Here is a 13395-nt window from a genome sequence, read left to right as displayed (position 1 = left end):
TTTCTGCTGATTGAGTTTCTCAAACATGCATTATCTGCAAGATGCTGCAACATATAGTATGCTATAACATAATGCTTTACCGTCTAGATTATTATAACATCACATAAAATTGAGAAAGGAAATGGGGAATGTGTCAAAGAGACAACAACCCGACCATAGAATAAACGAGAATTCCCGCACCCGGAGGCGTCCTTCAGCTGGCCCCTAAACAAATATATACTAGTTCAGTGATAAAGAACGCCATACTAATTTCCAAATTGTACACAAGAAACTAAAATTAAAATAATACAAGACTAACAAAGGCCAGAGGCTCCTGGCTTGGGACAGGCGCAATGCTTTATACGTCTTAGATGCATGATTTTTCAGTTTATTAGTTGTTAGTGGCTTTGAACTTACTGTCAGTTAACTGCGGAGTACAATCAGATCTGTACCTACTAGTGACTTTTTATTGTTGGGATGTACAAGTACCCGGCCACGTCCACTTGCCGTATTGGGATGTACAAGTACCCGGCCACGTCCACTTGCGGTATTTGTGTCCATCTGATGAGTTGAGCCTTTTCAGCTGATTGTTTTTAGTTCGTTCTTTATGTTGCTATGTTATACCACTCTCCCAGGTAAGGGGGGGGGGGGTCCCGCTAAAATGTTAAACCCCGCCACATATTGTATGTATGCTAAACATCAAACAGGTCCAACAGGCCGTTGATTCTGGGGTATCTTAAGGAACTGTTCTGGGTCAGGTGTTATCAAGTTTAGTAAATGATATCAGTGATATCTTGGAAAATCGGGTGTTTGGCCAGTAGAAACATCCAAACGATCAGATGCAGTGAAAAATAAAGTATCATTTCCGTCATTAAAAAAGAACAGAGCAGAATGACTTTTCAGTTGTCTTGACATAGCACCAAAATCCATAAAGACGACCAATATAAAAAAAATTAACTTTCAACTTTCAAATTTCAATATTCCTCATGTGTGAATCAATAATAATGCATGTCTATGTTAACGGATCGTGGTGTCACATGTAAAGTTGGATCTATTTACCCTTCCTGAGCAAGTTTTTCGTGGGGTTCGTGTTGCTCAGCCTTTAGTTTATATGTTGTGTTTTGTGTACAATTGTTTGTCTGTTGGTCTTTTGGTCTTTATGGCCTTTTTTTTCTTTTTCAGTCATGGCGTTGACGGTTTGTTTCGACTTCTGAGTTTGAATAACCCTTAGGTATTTTTCGCCTGTCTTTCTATGCTTTCTACTATAGTAAAACAGCATACTGAATGAGTAACACTATTTTCAATTGTAATATTATGAAACAAAATTCACGGCTGCTGAACTGAATTTTCAGATAAGAATTAAGCGGCATGATATTTAAAGCAGCGTGGACAACTTGATTTTGAAAACTTTAGGACATGACTACGACTAAGGGGACGACCATTTGATATTCTGGGGGGGGGGGGGGAGAGGAGGATTTTGAAAATAGATAACTCAGCCATGATAATCATAAAAATAAATGGTTTGTTCTGTGGTAGTTTGAAAATAAATTACCTGACTGGCAATGTATTGAAAATAAATAACTCAGCAGGTCTAATCGAAAGTATGAGATGGCACCAGATTCTTCGTAAATTCATCTTTTCCCCAAAAAAAATCGCGAAACACTTTCCAAATTTTTTTAATAATAAAAGTATAAATATTATTTAAATATACTTGATATGTCTGAAAATTGGTTTTATTTAACTTGAGGTATCTTGTCTCAGGAAACCTTACCTCACTTTTATTATAACATATTTTAAATGCTTCATGTAGGAAATTTCAAACTAAACACTTGTCTCCATATCAAATTGTGTTCACAGCGAGTGCCTTGCAAGAAGCAAATTCGGTTTTCCCTCAGACGTAGCCCTGAACTTTCGGGATCAATATTTCTTATTTATTTGTCTTTTGTTCATTGATTGCCCTTCTATATTCTGTTAGTGTTGCATTCCTTTTGTAATCTAGTAATTTTGTTATGAACTTGATCATGAGTTTAAAAAAAGAACGGCAGCCACAGACTTTACTATGTGAATTCCATTTTTATACGCCGGTCAAAATTTTGACGGGACGTATTATGGTATACAAATGTCTGGTGTCCGTCCGTCTGTCTGTCTGTCCCGTCTATCCGTCTGTCCAGCGTAAACATGTCGCACCGTAACTTGAGAACGACTTATCCAAATTTCATGAAACTTGATATAGTTGTTTCTTATGATGGTCAAATGATCTGTATACTTTTTGGTGAAAATAAGACTTAAACTTTTTGAGTTACGGCACTTTATAACTAAAACAGGGGTGTGTTTTTTTCACATGTCGCACTGTATCTCAAAAACGATTCTTGATTATGACTTAAAACTTTAAACACTTCTTAGTTATATTAATCTCTATATCTGTATACTTTTTGGTGATGATTCAAAATTTCATTTTTGAGTTATTGAGTATTTTGTAAAAAAGGGGGAGGTTTTTTTCACATGTCGCGCCATATCTCAAAAACTATTTACGATTATTGCTTAAAACTTTACACATGTCTTTGTTATATTAATCTAAAGATCTGTATACTTTTTGGTGATGATTCAAAATTTCATTTTTGAGTTATTAGTATTTTGTAAAAAAGGGGGAGGTTTTTTTTTACATGTTGTACCGTATCTCAAAAACGATTTATGATTGTTGCTTAAAACTTTACACACTTCTTTGTTCTATTAATCTAAAGATCTGTATACTTTTTGGTGATTATTCAAAATTTTATTTTTGAGTTACTGAGTATTTTGTAAAACAGGGTGGGGGGTTTCACATGTCCCGCCGTGTCTCTAAAACAATATATGGTTATTGCTTAAAACTTTCTCAGAAACTATTTATGATTATTGCATAAGACTTCCACATAAGACGTCGGGCGTATCATGCGCTCATGGCGCAGCTGTTTATTACTTTATCATGCACATTGGTCTTTTGATGTTGTCCCTAGAAACTTAAGTCTTACACTGTATTTATACATTTTGCTTTGAGACCAAAATATTGTCAAAAAGTTATTAATACAAAACTTGCATTTTCAAATTATGAAAGGGTCTTCGGAACACTCAGAAAGCATGATTTTGCATCATTTGTTCTATAGCTTCTTGGGCCTTCAGTGGCTCCAAAACCCTTTAAAAAATTTGCCTCGCTCCGCTCGGCGAAATATGTTTGCCAATACTTTTAAAAGAGGCCTTACAACCAAACTTTAATACTATGAATGTATGCAATACATGTATATGCAGTTGGGAATATAAAAGATTCATTTCTGCATAGGATGATGATTAATTCTGATTAAAATGGTACATATTAATGTATTATTTATAATAAACAAATCATTTAAAAATTGTATGTTTTTGAATATCATAAATATAGTAATAAGTTGTGAAAATGAATAATCAGTCCCTTGCTTTAATGAAAATGAAAAATCTTGCTTCAATAGTGCAGAAAATGAATAATCTGTCCTCTTAGTTTACAAAAATAAATAACCGATCAAAAACAAATCCTCCTGGCCCCCCCCAGAATATCAAATGGTCGTCCCCTAACTTGGTGAGGGCAATGTGCAAATCGTATATTTCTATGCAGGCTACTAACTGTTCGCCACTTTTTGCACATCAATTCGTATTTATTGATTTAAATTCTAGGTGATATAATGCTTTACCTATGTAAATACCAAACAGAATACTCTAGTATTGCAAGGATTTACTATACAAATCCTTGAGTATTGCAAAAGGGTGAGAAAGGCTTTGTATAGTGAAAGATTTTGTAAATTTTTTCATAAAAATAAAGTATATACAACCAGATGCGCAGCTTTATACGACCGCAGAGCTTGAACCCTGAACATTGGGGCAAGTATGGACACAACATTCAAGCTTGATACAGCTCTGAATTTGGATATGGTACAATATCCCAAATCCAAATACATGGTTAGATTCAGCATATCAAAGAACCCCAAGAATTAAATTTTTGATGAAACCAAATAAAGTTCAATTTTGGACCCTTTAGACCTCAATGTGGACCAATCTGATAACTGGGCCCAAACATCAAAAATCTAAATACATGGTTACATTCAGTATATCAAAGAACCCCATATATTCAATTTTTGTTGAAATGAAACAAAGTTTAATTTTGGACCGCAATTTGGACCAACTTGAAAACTGGGCCTATAATCAAAAATCTAAATACAGGTTTAGATTCAGCTTATCAAAGAACTCCAAGGATTCAATTTTTGTTGATATCAAACAAAGTTTAATTTTGGACCACGATTTGGACCAACTTGAAAACTGGGCCCCATCATAAAAAAATCTAAGTACATGTTTAGATTCAGCATATCAAAAAACCCCAAGAATTCAATTTTTGTTAAAATCAAACAAAGTTTAATTTTGGACCCCAATTTGGACCAACTTGAAAACTGGGCTAATAATCAAAAATCTATGTTCATGTTTAGATTCAGCATATCAAAGAACCCCAAGAATTCAATTTTTGTTAAAATCAAACTTAGTTTAATTTTGGACCCTTTGAACCTTAATGTAGACCAATTTGAAAATGAGACCAAAAATTAAGAATCGACATGCACAGTTAGATTGGACATATCAAAGAACCCCAATTATTCAATTTTTGATGAATTTAAACAAAGTTTAATTTTGGACCCTTTGGGCCCCTTATTTCTAAACTGTTGGGACCAAAACTCCCAAAATCAATCCCAACCTTCCTTTTATGGTCATAAACCTTGTGTTTAAATTTCATAGATTTCTATTTACTTATACTAGTTATTGTGCGAAAACCAAGAATAATGCTTATTTGGGTCCTTTTTTGGCCCCTAATTCCTAAACAGTTGGAACCAAAAACACCCAAAATAATAAACTTTGTGTCAAAATATCATTGATTTCTATTTACTTAAACTAAAGTCATAGTGTGAAAACCTAGAAAATGCTTATTTGGGCACTTTTGGCCCTAATTCCTAAACTGTTGGTACCAAAACTTCCAAAATCAATCCCAACCTTCCTTTCATGGTCATAAACCTTGTGTTTAAATTTCATACATTTCTATTTACTTAAACTAAAGTTATAGTGCGAAAACCAAGTCTTCGGACGACGATGACGCCAACGTGATACCAATATACGACCAAAACATTTTCAATTTTTGCGGTCGTATAAAAAGTTAAATCACAAAAATACAGTAGTTGTCGTTTGTGTTTGTAATTTATACGTGTTTCTCGTTTCTTGTTTTTTTATCTAATATAGATTAGACCATTGGTTTTCCCGTTTGAATGGTTTTACACTAGTAATTTTGGGGCCCTTTATAGCTTGTTGTTTCGGTGTGAGCCAAGGCTCTGTGTTGAAGGCCTATTGACCTATAATGGTTTACTTTTTTTGAACTGTTATTTGGATGGAGAGTTGTCTCATTGGCACTCACACCACATCTTCCTATATCTATGAACTCAGAGGAGAATCCAATCAGAAAGTACATAATCACATGGCAAAATCAAACGACAAAACACATAAAAAACGAATGGACAACAACTGTCATATTCCTGACTTGGTACATGTACAAGCATTTTCAAATGTAGAAAATGGTGGATTAAACCTGGTTTTAAAGCACTAAACCTCTTACTTTGATGACAGTCTCATCAAATTTCGTTATATTCACAATGATGCGTGAACTAAATAGACATAATAAATAACATAGTCAAAATATGGGTACAGCAGTCATCATCGTGTAACAATTTTAAAAGGAACAATTTAACAGAACACAAAAAACATTTATCTTCAAACACATTCATTGAGTCGCGTGTCTGATGTCAGAAAATTTTATACGTCACATAAATTTGTCGTTCAAATGAATATACAAACAATTTACAAAAAATTTCACATGGGCAATGTTAGCATACAGGGTAAAAAAATCAAAGTATGTGAGAATTAATTTCAAAAATAGACCGAGATTTAAAATAGTCCAAAAATTATATAGAATTTATAAGAATCCACAAATAGTTCATCCCACTAGGCGATTTAATAATTTTGACGTTTGTGTTTCATAATAGAAATATATCATAATGACATATAATAGAACAATATCATATATAAGTTTCTATTCAAGTTCCTTGGTTTCGGATTTTGTCCATACACCATCGTCCTATTAGGTTTCTTTTACGTTTTCTTTCCATTATACAAGAAAAAATACAACAAAATTCACCAATGCAGAACAATGCAAGAAGATACACCACATCACCAATTTTGATTCAATGCAATTAAAAAAGAAACAAAGAAACAACCAGATGCTCCGCAGGGCGCAGCTTTATACGACCGCAGAGGTTGAACCCTGAACGGTTGGGGCAAGTATGGACACAACATTCAAGCTGGATTCAGCTCTAAATTTGGATTGTGATTAAATAGTTGACACAGCATAGGTTTCTGACACAGAATGAATGTGGTCTAATGAACTTAAAATACTTTTTTTTCCTTTGAGCAAGTCACTATGCTGTTGAATATTAATCCTCTCAAAAAAAAGGTATGAAGAAATTTTCTTTTTATGTATGAAATCTGAAATGAGAAAAATTTAACCCCCCCCCCATTTTTTTTTTTCACATCCCCCTTTCCCTTTTTCCAAAACTGATCTCAATTCAAATTTCTAATGGAGTTTGCAACAATAACTACTCATTTAAATACATCATAAAATATTAAAATGTAACAAAAGGTGCTTGTTATCACTGAATGGTAAAGATTGTTTTAATTTATCAGTTGGTTGTAAAAGTGAATATACATTGTATATTGTATAAAACAATGATTTAAGTTGATTCAACTACTATTCTGGACAAAGAAAGATAACTCCAATCAATTGAAAATTTCTTGCTATTGCACAATATTGTGCAATTAGATATTTCTTGCTATTGCGCAATACTGTGCAATTGAAAATATTTGCTATTGCACAATACTGTGCAATTGAAGATTTCTTGCTATTGCGCAATACTGTGCAATTGAAAATTTCTTGCTATTGCACAATACTTAATATAATAATTTTGGATCCTGATTTGAACCAACTTGAAAACTGGGCCCATAATCAAAAATCTAAGTACATGTTTAGATTCAGCATATCAAAAAAGCTCAAGAATTCAATTTTTGTTAAAATCAAACTTAGTTTAATTTTGGACCCTTTGGACTTTAATGTAGACCAATTTGAAAACGGGACTAAAAATTAAGAATCTACATACACAGTAAGATTTGGCATATTAAAGAACCCCAATTATTCAATTTTTGATGAAATCAAACAATGTTTAATTTGGACCCGATTTGGACCAACTTGAAAACTGGGCCAATAATCAAAAATCTAAGTACATTTTTAGATTCAGCATATCAAAGAACCCCAAGGATTCAATTTTTGTCAAAATCAAACTAAATTTAATTTTGGACCCTTTGGACCTTAAAGTAGACCAATTTGAAAACGGGACCAAAAATTAAGAATCTACATACACAGTTAGATTCGGCATATCAAAGAACCCCAAATTATTCAATTTTTGATGAAATCAAACTAAGTTCAATTTTGGACCCTTTGGGCCCCTTATTCCTAAACTGTTGGGACCAAAACTCCCAAAATCAAACCCAATCTTCCTTTCTTTATTGGTCATAAACCTTGTGTTTAAATTTCATAGATTTCTATTTACTTAAACTAAAGTTATGGTGCGAAAACCAAGAATAATGCTTACTTGGGCCCCTTTTTGGCCCCTAATTCCTAAACTGTTCAGACCTCAACTCCCTAAATCAATACCAACCTTCCTTTTGTGGTCATAAACCTTGTGTTTAAATTTAATTGATTTCTATTTACTTAAACTAAAGTTATTGTGCGAAAACCAAGAATAATGCTTATTTGGGCCCTTTTTTGGCCCTTAATTCCTAAACTGTTAGAACCAAAACTCCCAAAATCAATCCCAACCTTCCTTTTGTGGTCATAAACCTTGTGTCAAAATTTCATAGATTTCTATTTACTTAAACTTAAGTTATTGTGCGAAAACCAAGAAAATGCTTATTTGGACCTTTTTTGGCCCCTAATTCCTAAAATGTTGGGATCAAAACTCCCAAAATCAATCCCAACCTTCCTTTTGGGGTTATAAACCTTGTGTTAAAATTTCATAGATTTCTATTCACTTTCACTAAAGTTAGAGTGCGAAAACTAAAAGTATTCGGACGACGACGCCAACGTGATAGCAATATACGACGAAAAATTAAAATTTTTGCGGTCGTATAAAAACATGTGCATATTTTTTTTTAAGTTGTACTTTTTTACGACTTTAAAACATTTATCCAAATGATTAAAAGTCTAATATAAACAATTTACAAGGCATGGACTCGATAATATGTATCATCATTTCGTGTGTATTTTAGTACAACATCATCAAATAACTTACGAGTTGACCTCCAGAGATTACAGACAGTCATACAAGCGATATAAACATTAATAGTTATAAAGAGATAGCAAACTCATGCAATTGGATTTTTCAAGTTCTGTTTAATTTCAAATTTTGGGTTAAAAATATCGTTTTTATCTGTATAAGAATGAGTTTTTGTGGATCGAATAGGTCTATGAAACAATTTACCTTTGTTTCACTTTCAATATTGACAATCTTTTCCTTTTAATAACAGAGCACATATTAGTATGCGTAATCCATCTCTACTTAAATTGAAGGTCACATAAATATGGAGTCAATGAGGTTGGAATATTCATTACCAAATGAATAAATAAGTCATCATCTATGTTTTTAGCTTATTTTGACAAAATTGAACCATACAGGCTGCTAGGAGCGAATTATTACATCACTTTTTCACTTTCATCAATGATTGAACAAATTTTTATACCTCTCGTAGCAAGGTGCCACTTCTTGATGTAAAGAATTTTGTAAAGGTCATGAAAAGCAGATATATTTTCCCAATAGATCTTCAGTTCGGTCTCTTGCGTGTTCAGTTTAACACTGTTTCCTATTATAAATAGAAATGATAATCTATAAATTGCTCAATTCACTGCAAAATCCCAGGTTATATACTACTCTTATTAAATACTAACAAAAACATTCTCTCTTTTATTGACTATCACAGCTCACAATTTGTGTTTGACCATTTCTACAACTAGACACTGAATTATTCTATTCACAAGTAGAAACTATTGCAATAAATTAGTAAACAGTGAAAAAACACCTTTCGTGACAGTACAATTCTGATGATTTGGCATACCTATATATAGATTCCTACATTACATTTTTAATACTCATGCACATATTTAAAACACCAAAATGAGGCTCAGTGTTTGTTGTTGACTATAATGAAATGCTGGAATGTATTAATCTAATATCCTTAACTGTGCTCTAACATCACGAAAAGACTACACAATAAATTCTGTAGTTGATTGTTATGTATATATTACATCAATTATTTACAATGATGGAATTGCAACAGTTAATTAGTGTATTTCTGATAAAAACTATTATCACCAATATAAATGATGAATGTAGAGGTCTGAATTTAATAGATGTACAAACTAATATATATTCACATTAGGCAAAAACAGTAATTAGAACACGATAGGTGTTGAGGCTTAAACTGACTATTAAGTCAAATCAGCCATAGCAACTTTACAATATGGTATAGATGCATAAAACAAGTAATAATTCTTAAAATATAGAAAGAAGATATTGAATGAAAATCAAAACAATGATGATCTATGTATTGAAATATTTTAGTTTACCTAATGCAAAGTTCAATACTCACTTACTCTCAATCTTATTCAATTGTGTAATGGCATTACTATGTAAAAAAAATAAAAACTTAATATTCCTTGGAGTTTTATATGTCATCTTAATTTTTCTAAAACTTCCCATGTTACTGTTATTTATAAAAACAAAAATTTCCAAAAGTCTGAAATGTTCTGATTTAAGTAGTAGTGCCCATATTAATTTATAGACAAGAATGTAATCCCCCCCCCCCCCCCCCCAAAAAAAAGGGATCATTCATATCTTTTTTTTTATTGCTATGGTAGTTTCCTCGACACAAATATCATTGAAATTTTATCATGTATAACATATAAGAAATTCATTGAAACTGTAGAGTGACCCCTATGTTCTATTTTGAGACAAGGCCACCATATCGGTGGATCAAAATTTTAATCTATCGAGCAGTTTCAGAGAAGATTTAAAATATTTACAGATGAACACAAAGTGGTGACAAAAGTTTACATTGCCATTAAGGCTAATAAGCTAAAATACAAATAAATTTGTAACAGAATCATTTTATCAGCTTAAGTTAAGAAGAACAGTTTTCAAACATTAGAACTAAATACTTTTTTTATTTTTAGATTAAAATACAGTAGATAACACAGCTAACAACCAGTTTAAGACTTTCATTGACACAGGAATGGTTGTTCAATATTTTCCAAAGCTTGAAAAAACTGTTGACAAAGAAATATGTCTGTTCTTGATTTTGGTCTGCTTTGAAGTGAGACAAGAAATAATATTTCAATCCATCTAAATACAATGACTATGCATTGTTTAGTTGAAATCAACTATTTTCATTTAAAACAAGAATGTGTCCATAGTACATGGATGCCCCACTCCCACTATCATTTTCTATGTTCAGTGGACCGTGAAATTGGGGTCAGAACTTTAATTTGGAATTAAAATTAGAAAGATCATATCATAGGGAACATGTGTACTAAGTTTCAAGTTGATGTAACTTTAACTTCATCAAAAACTACCTTGACCAAAAACTTTAACCTGAACTTTGCACTATCATTTTCTATGTTCAGTGGACCATGAAATTGGGGTCAAAACTATAATTTGGCATTAAAATTAGAAAGATCATATCATGGGGAACATGTGTATTAAGTTTCAAGTTGATTGGACTTCAGCTTCATCAAAAACTACCTCGACCAAAAACTTTAACCAGACAGACGGACGGACGAACGGAGGCACAGACCAGAAAACATAATGTCCCTCTACTATCGTAGGTGGGGCATAAAAAGCCAACTTAACACACAAAGGATGAAGTTTGATGAACAAACATGAACTTGTTCATTTGGATTTCCACATGATCTGAGTTAACAGCTAATCAAAAGCCATCAATAGGCCAGTTCTCTCCCTTAGTAACAAATATGTATTTCAGTCACTCTCAAATATAAATTACAGAAGAATTATAATCTATTATTCCCTTTGTGATATAGAACCTTGCTGTACAATGTCAGAGAGATCCACTTCAACACAAGTTATTGTCCATCAACTACAAAAATGCGTTTTTGACCCTAATTCCTAAACCCCCAAAAATCAATCTCAATCCTTTTGAGGTATTGAACCTTCATATAAAATTTCATAGAAATCCACTCACTAAAACTAAAGTTATTGTCAAGAAACTAAACGTGTTTTCGAACAACAAGGACATATATGACGACATCAAACCATTATAGGAACCCTAAAAATTTGTGGTAGTATAAAAAGCTTTAAACAACCACAACCTGTTGCACCACCATTGATGAGGGTATGTAAGATTGCTATGTCTGGCTTCCCTGACAAAATTTTACAGATACTTTAAATAAGCATTATCATTAAGGGATATATAAACATACTTAGGAGTCACCTAAGCAATTACTTGTTTGTTAATTACAGTTTTGCTTATCATCAACCAAAATAGAAAAAATAAATGTGTAAAAAGTATCGATAAAGGAAACATATTAATTGAGTTCACTGAGAGTTTTAGCAATGTAGGTATTAGTATCTGATAATTTACAATGTTTACAGTTTCTCTCTTAAAAAAAATGCAACAAATTGCTATTAGAGAGTAATAACTCAGTGACAACTGACAGAATCTGCAATATGTATATGGAATGATTGTCTCCCCTTATAAAATGGTTAAAGAAGATCTGGTCTGATCATTATCCCTATTAATTCCTGTATTCATTCAAGGTTGATGCTAAACCCAAAATAAATCAAATGAAGATATCAATACAAGACAGTATATATAATGTTGATACAGAGACGAGAGGCTATCATGTTTTACATACATATACATAAAATGTGCATACAATACACAATATGGTCTAATGTAATCAGGTGTGCTTAACAATTTTCACTATTTAAGATGTACAAATTCATTCAGACTTACATTTTAATAGAATTGATTGAATCTTATAAGGAGCACCTCCAACAGAAATGTCAAACACAATACAACGAATGTTGCATAATTACTTGGGATGTCAAGCAGGTGTACCTTGTTTAAAATAAGAATTTTACTTACAAAGAAAAAGAGTAGAGTATATAAGAATTGCATTTTATAATATAAATCTATTCATGATTTGCTTTAAAATATCACTTATATTTCTTATTAGTACAAAAATCAGATCTTGGTAGTTACAAACAAAAACAAGATGCTTCTAAATTAATAAATCTCTCATCTGGCAAAAATGTAAATGCCATTTTGATATTTTAATCTCACCTTCATTGCACTGGATTTTGTTCGCTTATAAAGATGATAATGTGCTGTTTCCCTCCATCTTAGTTTTGAAAGAAATATACAAAAAAAAAAAACCCGCAAGAAATGGGAAATAATTGTCATTTTAGATTAAGTATACGTTATAAGCAGTTTTTAAAGATTTTTTTCAATCTTTCCATTCATCAACAATTGGCCATTAGAATATTGAACAAGCTTTTTTGCATATAGAATATACAACATGTCGAACATTTGCTGTTATTAACTACAAAGTAAATGTAAATGTCCCCTTTTGTCATAGAGTCAACATAAGACATAGGTATAGCTCCTATATTTAAATAATTGCCAAGTTTTGTCATATGATTTTTTTTGTAGATCATGTATCATTGAAAAAAAGAGTTGCATACTTTTCCAAGGTTATTAGATATTGTACAAACCATGAAAGTTACACTTGAAGGAAAATGCATTCATTTGCTATCAGATTTGAAAACATGAATTAATCCATTTTTGTCTGACAAGGGGTATAGAGTATATGACTGATGATTTTGAAGAAATAGCTATACATATTGTATAATTTTCCTTGATATGTGACTCTTTATAACACAAGGTACACTGCTGATATGATCTTTGTCATACTAAGGATCTGAACAGTTTTGGTAAAAATAAATACATGTCTATAAATACATCAAAGTAATCATAGCATTAAACATATACAAATAAAATATATCTGAAGGTGCGTAGAAACAGCCAAGCCATCTGTACACAACCAACTACTTATTGTGTTATTCAATGTAGAACTGATGCCAGCACTGATGATAAATTGATCCCATACAGTAGTTTGAATATTAGAAAGTCTTTTCTGCAAGAAGGGTTATCCTGTAAAAACAAGCAGAAATTTATTAACATTTGTTCTTGTTAATA

General features: G+C 32.1%; 1 protein-coding gene across 6 annotated transcripts in view; it reads right to left on the bottom strand.

Moving 5' to 3' along the window:
* Positions 1-9070: 9070 nt before the first annotated feature.
* Positions 9071-13395, bottom strand: part of LOC143047173 (phosphatidylinositol-binding clathrin assembly protein LAP-like) — a 41818-nt gene continuing 37493 nt past the window's right edge. For all 6 annotated transcript variants that reach the window (XM_076220156.1, XM_076220153.1, XM_076220152.1 and 3 more), the window contains one exon: positions 9071-13350. The gene's annotated coding sequence lies outside the window, so the exon portion shown is untranslated. The remainder of the gene's footprint in view (positions 13351-13395) is intronic.

Source organism: Mytilus galloprovincialis, chromosome 10 (genome assembly GCF_965363235.1).
Source record: "Mytilus galloprovincialis chromosome 10, xbMytGall1.hap1.1, whole genome shotgun sequence".
In the NCBI taxonomy this organism is placed as follows: domain Eukaryota; kingdom Metazoa; phylum Mollusca; class Bivalvia; order Mytilida; family Mytilidae; genus Mytilus; species Mytilus galloprovincialis.
Note: the sequence above shows the minus strand (reverse complement) of the source record. Positions and strands in the feature narration are given on the sequence as shown.